Genomic DNA, 6882 nt, shown 5'->3' with positions numbered 1-6882 from the left:
TGGATCAACCACAAGGGCATTATGCTTAGTGAAAAAAGACAGTATCAAAGAGTTACACACTGTGTCACTCCATTATATAATCTCAAAAACAGTGATTGCAAGCAGATGGGTCAGTGATTGCCAAGGGTTAGGTTTGGGGAAAGAGAGTGCCCATTAAGGGATAATCAGAGTGAAATTTTTTGTGGTTGTAGAATATCAATAACTTGTATCTTGATTGTGATGTTGCTTACTTAAATTTACAAATCAATAAAATTTAACAGAACTATACACACACATCTGCATGAAAAAAACCCTGAATTCTGAATAGTGTCTACACTTGAATTGATAGCATTGTGTCAATGTTTATTTCCTGGGTTTGACCACATACTGTGGTTTTATAAGTTATTATAAGTAAAAACTGTGAAGAATACATGAGAATTTTCTATTATTTTTTGCAACTTTTTAAGAGTCCTAAACTATTTCAAAAGAAAGAGTTGTAATAAAATGTTTAGTACTGGTAATAAAAGAAAATAATTTTTAAATTAATAAATTCAATTTCTAGTTTACGAATCAGCTTTGTATGAAGTCGTATATTTTGACTTAATTTCCAAGATCCTCATCATCGTCATCCCTGTATGAACTTACATGATTACAGGCCTAATTGTTTGATAATCAGGAGTAGACCAGGGCTTTTGTGTCATACCAGTAAGCAAATCTGGCACCTCAAATGCCATATGACTGATTTTGCTGGTTTTTCAATTTTTGAATGCCATGCAATATTTCCAGTATGAACTAATGGAACTGCAGCTACATATACTGAAGAGTCAACTAATGTCCAGTTGCTTTTGCACCAAATACTATTCTGGTTAGAATTCTACCCTACTTCTGTACTTGTTCTCTTCTTATTTGCTTATTTACTTTCATTCACTTACATACGCTTTTATTGACTCAGTTGGCCTACAGCAATACTCCTCAAATGTTAATGTGCTTAAGATTGACCTGGGAGGGCCCTCCCTGGTGGCGCAGCCGTTTAAAGCACAGCACTGAGAAGCTAAAGCCGCTTCTGCATGAGTTCGATCCGCCTGCCCCGGAGGAGACCACATGGCGTGGCAGACCTCTCCTGGCCCGCCCGCTGCTCCCCTCAGCAGTGTACTTCGTCCATCTGCCTGTTCTGCTCCCCGTTCAATCTCTGGTGAAGCCTCTCACCCCTCACCCTCCGCATGTCTGACCTGTACCCCAGTTCTGTACTAATAAATAAATAAATCTTAAAAAAAAAAAAGATTGACCTGGGAATCTTGCTAAATACAAATTCTACAGGAAGTCTCAAGCTAGAGCAAGAGGTGGAATTTTGCATTTCTGACAAACGCCCAAGTTAAGCCCAGTCTACGCTACAGATCTAAAGTCCACACTGAGTGCTAGGGCCTGAAGGACAAAGTACAAACCCTTTGGGCACCTTTCACTGCCTTCCACAGTCTTATCCAAATCACATCATGCATAACTATGAACTCAGGCAATGTCCAGTATAGTTCACTTTTGTACCCCCAACACTTAGAATAGAGCCTGAAACAGGACAGGTGCTTGAAAAATATTGTTGACTGAAGGAATAAATGAATAAAGAACTACTAACTTTCGAAACAAACTAAATTACTTTCTATTTACCTAGTACTTTCCAGTCTCTATACATGTGCTCAAACTGTTTTCTCTTCTTTCCCAACGTGACCCCATTCAAATTCTCTCCATCTTTAAATTCCCAGTTTAAGTGAGAAAATCTCCATAAAGTCTTCCCCTATGTCCCATTATGAAAATAATCTCATTTTGCATTCTACTAGATTTTGAATGCCTTGCAAATAATAATCATAAATAGTAATCATGTATGTTAACATTTGTTATGACCACCATATTTAGCACAAATGGTAGTTCATAGTAGGAATTCAATGTTTATTAAATTGAATTGGGAGAATAGAGAATTATGTAGGTCAGCACTATGTATTAAAATGTTTTCTTCCAATCATAACCATTTCTGTCTTCTGTGCTGTCCAGTACTGTGGCCACAGTTAGCTACAGAGCATTTGAAATGTGGCTAGAGGCAGGAATTGAATTCTTTATTTAAATTAATTAAAAGTTAATGTAAACAGACACATGTGGCTAGTGGCTCCATAATGAACAATAGCTGGCTAGATAATTCTAGTTGCAATTGTTCTTCATTCAACATTATTTACTGAGTGCCTCCTATGTGCCAGACACAAAATAGGCTAGGGGGTGGTGATACAAAGATGAATAATTCATGGTCCTTGACCTCGAAGAGCTTGCACCCTATTAAGGAAAAATAGTAGGGATTAAATAAATCCAATCAAATATGATCGTCGCTATTATAGATGACAGATAAAGTATAATGTGTATACAAAGGAGAACATAGGCAGGAGTCAGTAATGAGTCTTTGAGGAAGGTAAGAGTTGAAATGACATAATAAAATAGACACTTTGCCCAGGGAGGAGTAGGAACAAAACCTCAGTACATGGAAACAAAAAAACTCTCTCCTCCACAAGTAGCTCTTCTGGCCGACACCCAGGAAGTGAAAAGGGGGCCGACTAAAGGAAGAGCTGCAGTAGTTACTGCTAGAGACAGTCAGAATGCAATCACAGCGGGCCCTTGGAATAAGGCGCCCAAGAAGGAACTGGGTATCCGACAGGCAGGGGAAACCATGCAAGCGACCGGCTCTGCTTGGCGTTTAGAAAGATAGTCTTTGGAGGACGGGTTGAAAAGTGTAGACTGAAGGGGCTTGAAATAGGCAGTGACAGTGAAAATGCAGAGTGTAGACAGGATATATGTGCATATAGTCTGAAATGGGGAGGTAATTACAATTAACATAGTTGTTTTGTCTTTCTTTGATAATCCATTCGATTTCCCTTTTTTATTTTTTATTTTATTTTGCATATAGAGAAAGACACAGCCTTCACTGAATGGCCAGATCTCCATGGAAGCAGAGTGAAACTTGGTACGCATATGTGGAAATTTCAAGGAAAAAATTACCTCTTCCTTCTGCTTACATTGTTTCAGAAATCCTAGCCAAAATAATATACTCCTATCAGTAGCTAATTCTTCCACCACTTAATGCTGGTACTGGTCCTAGGTATTTGTATTAAGCAGTTAAACATGTCAGAGGATTTGTTTGTGTAGACAGATGACATTTGCATTATTGTTTGAGTGCCAGTATTTAATAAACAGCCACAAGAAAGACTTATCAAGGCACAGGCAGACCAATCAACTCAGACTTATGGATTACTTTAAAGGTCCTATTGAGATGCAGGATTTTTCAGTATGTTCAGGAGACATTTATCATTTTATTTAAGATTTATTTATTTATATATACAAGAACTGGGGTTCAGACCAGTAGTGAGAGGATTCACCAGAGATAGAGCAGGAAGCAGAACAGGTCGATCCACTAAAACACACTGCTAGGGGAGCAGCGGGCGAGACAGGAGAGATCTGCCATGCCATGTGGGTCACCTTCCTAAACGGGGACCAAACCCATGCTGCAGTGGCTACAGCTAGCTTCACAGTGCTGCACTTTAACCCGCTGTGCCACCAGGGAGGGCCCACATTTATCATTTTAAACCCACACAATTTAATGATTATGTTAGCATTTATTTTGTTTGTTTCTATTGTGGAACTATTGCTGGGAATCCATTTTTATAGGTATAGCAATAGTTTTTGGAAGAAAAGTATTATTGTTAGCAGAATAACAGAAAGAAATGCCCCCAAATAAACATTTTTCTGGCTATTTCCCTATATTGCTAAAATTGATTTGGTTAAAATTAGCATTGCTTACAACCTCCGATTAGACCCTCTGTTACTGAGACACACACAAGCTTATAAAACAAAGGTCAGATTAATAACTAAGATGGACACTAACATTAGTATCAACAAAGACTACTCCTTGAATTTAAGTGCATTAATTTTAAGTGCATTAAAAGTGTTTGTTACTAGTATCTGCCAAAGTTAAATAAAATTCAAACACTAGAACTACTGTCAGCATTTGATGTCTCTCATTGGTAACAAGTTTCCTGTTGTATGTTAATAGCACTTCTATTGTTAGACACTAAAAACTAATGCTAGAACTGCTTGTGGAAAGATTAAGAGGTGCGAAGAAAGGACGAACGGAGATTTGTGAAGCAAAAGGGCTTGAGTTAGAAACTTCTGAGAAAATACTCTTTTTCCTAAAAATGAATTATAGACAATACTGGATTAGATACTGTACCAAAACTTTTTTTTTGGGGGGGGGGGAGCTAGAAAGGGTATTATTGGGACAATTGATAGAATTTTAATAAGGCAAAGTCAGTCTAATACCTAGTATTTAAAGGTATAGAGAACATTATATAAGCAATTTATGCTTAAATGGTTTGGAAAGAAAGGGAATTAAATATATTCCTTATCTATGCTACATGTTATGGTAATGAGTACATCAGTCTTCAGGACTTGATAGTTACTTCACACTGGAAACTTAAAGTCTTCCATGGTGAGAACATTTACACCATGCAAATCAGTAACTGCTACATACTTGTTTTCCCCCATCTGGAGAGCCAGTAGCGAAAAAATTTCCATGGATGAAAATCAAAGATAATGTCCACTTCACGAAATTTTTGTCGGTAGCATTTCCTGATTTTCATGAATAATTGATGGACTATTCCATTTTGCTTTTGACCTGAATTGATACATTCACCAAAAACCTAGTGGTGTTAAATAAGTAAAATAATAATGCTTAATAATGTTAATATACCCTTCTCTAATCATCTGGAAGTATCTTTCAAACTTATCTTTCCAAGAAATAGGTAAATATGTACATTCTCCCAGTTTTGAAATTATGTATTATTCACTGTAATAAAATACAATCACCTAGGAACCAATTTAACCTTCTCCAAACACTTGTTTTTCCGAGTCCTTCGGGGACTTTGTGAAGCCCCCCATTCTCCATCGTGCTTTCTTGAATGCCACATTTTATATTGGCCCCTTCCTTTTGGTTCACAGAACTGTGTGGAAGCTACATAGAAGAACACTCAGACCACCGTCCTCATTTTTCAGATGAAAAAACTGACGAGTCCAGAGATCTTCATGCCCAGTATGCCACAATGTCCAGGCACAGAGTTAGGAGAAGCACCCCAGTTCTTTCCTCCCCAGAGAAGCCCTAGGCTATTTGTCTGCACCACTAGAGATCACTTACCAGACCAGATTGAGATACCAGACCAGAGTCCTCTGCTTTCTGACCAAACTTCTGTTTATTCATTTCAAGAGAAAGAACAACTATCTAGCACCAGAAACAATAAAACTTGGTGCTCAATAAACACTTGAGGTACCCAGTAACTTGGTTGCCTTCACACTGTTTTGTCTTTTTTTTTTTAAAGATGCTTTTTATTGACAAAGCAATATAACCTGACATGTATTTTCTTAGAGCTGTAAATGAAGAGTTGGCTACCAACAATAAAAGTAGATGACTTGGTTCACTGAGGGCGGACCATCTAAATGCCTAGGTGCCAAATTATAAAATGAGATCATCCTTGGAGTCTTTACTGAGGTTTTCATCTTTCAGATTTAAATAGGACTTATAGAACACTTCAAGAGTCAATTTAAAGTCATTGTGGAGGGAAAAACATTATAGTCATTTAGATATTCTTAAAGGAGAACTGTATCAATTAGTTGCAGAAGAAAGTGCAAAAAATGAGTAGCAGCAGTTTGTAGCTTTTTTTTTTTAAGATTTATTTACACTTACAGAACTGGGGTGCAGGCCAGAGGTATGGGGGTGAGCGGCGTCACCAGAGACAGAGTGGGGAGCAGAAGAGGCAGATCGATGAAGTACACTGCTGAGGGGAGCAGCGGGCTGGTCAGGAGAGGTCTGCCTCGCCATGTGGTCACCTCCGCAACGGGGAATCGAGCTCACACTGAAGCAGCTGCAGCCAGGTTGCAGTGCTATATCCTAATCTGTTGTGTCACCACGGAGGGCCCCGTTTGTAGCTTTTTTATTTTTATTTTTTTCTTGTTTCCCCACTCCATTTTTTAAAATAACACTTTGCTACAATTTAGAATGACAAAATGATAAAATTTGATTAGGCTTTCCAAAGGACAACCAGATGAAACTTAATGAAGCTAGTAGTCTAAGATGCCAATCATCACAGACTTTTTACTTGGGGTCTTTATTCCTTTATGAGTTGTTGAAACATTCTTAGGGTTTACAACCTACTATTCAGCAAGTTAAGACCTACTATTCAGCAATAAAACACCCACTTGACCAATTCAGTCTTTCCCAAGGAGAAATAGCAAAACAGTTTGAAAAGACATTCATTAGTTACAACTATTGAGACACAGAGCTCAAAAACCTTTGAAGTAACTTTTTAATAAAAAAAAAAAAAACCTTTGAAGTATAATGATCAATCAGATTTTTTTATACCTAGTATAAAAATGGTATGCTGTTTGATTTTCTATCATTCAATTTGCAAATATCAGTATGTGAAAATTAAAATGCAATCTAATTGAATTTATTACTAAGACCAGTATTTGCTGTTATGACATCATTACTTCAGCCAAATTGTAATTCTGTTGCTCAAATCTTTAGAAAATCACAAACCCTATTGATTTTGATGTCATGGAATGGATGAGACACATGGATACTTTGCCTGTAAAAAAAAATATATTAACGACATATTTTCTAAAAGTATGTCTCTCTAGAAAGTAAATTAAAGATGAAGAACTCTAGATAAATTCTCTCATATGTGAGATGTTCATTGCAGCGCTTTTTGTAATGGAAATGACACAAATGTCTATCGAAGAAGAGTAGATAGTGCCTCCCTGGTGGTGCAGGGGCTTAAAGTCTCAGCACTATCAAGCTATCACCAGCCACTGCAGCATGAGTTT

This window comes from Condylura cristata, unplaced genomic scaffold (genome assembly GCF_000260355.1).
Source record: "Condylura cristata isolate star-nosed mole 26May11 unplaced genomic scaffold, ConCri1.0 scaffold00019, whole genome shotgun sequence".
Lineage (NCBI taxonomy): Eukaryota > Metazoa > Chordata > Mammalia > Eulipotyphla > Talpidae > Condylura > Condylura cristata.
The sequence above is the reverse complement of the archived record's forward strand: the minus strand, read 5'-3'. Positions refer to the sequence as shown.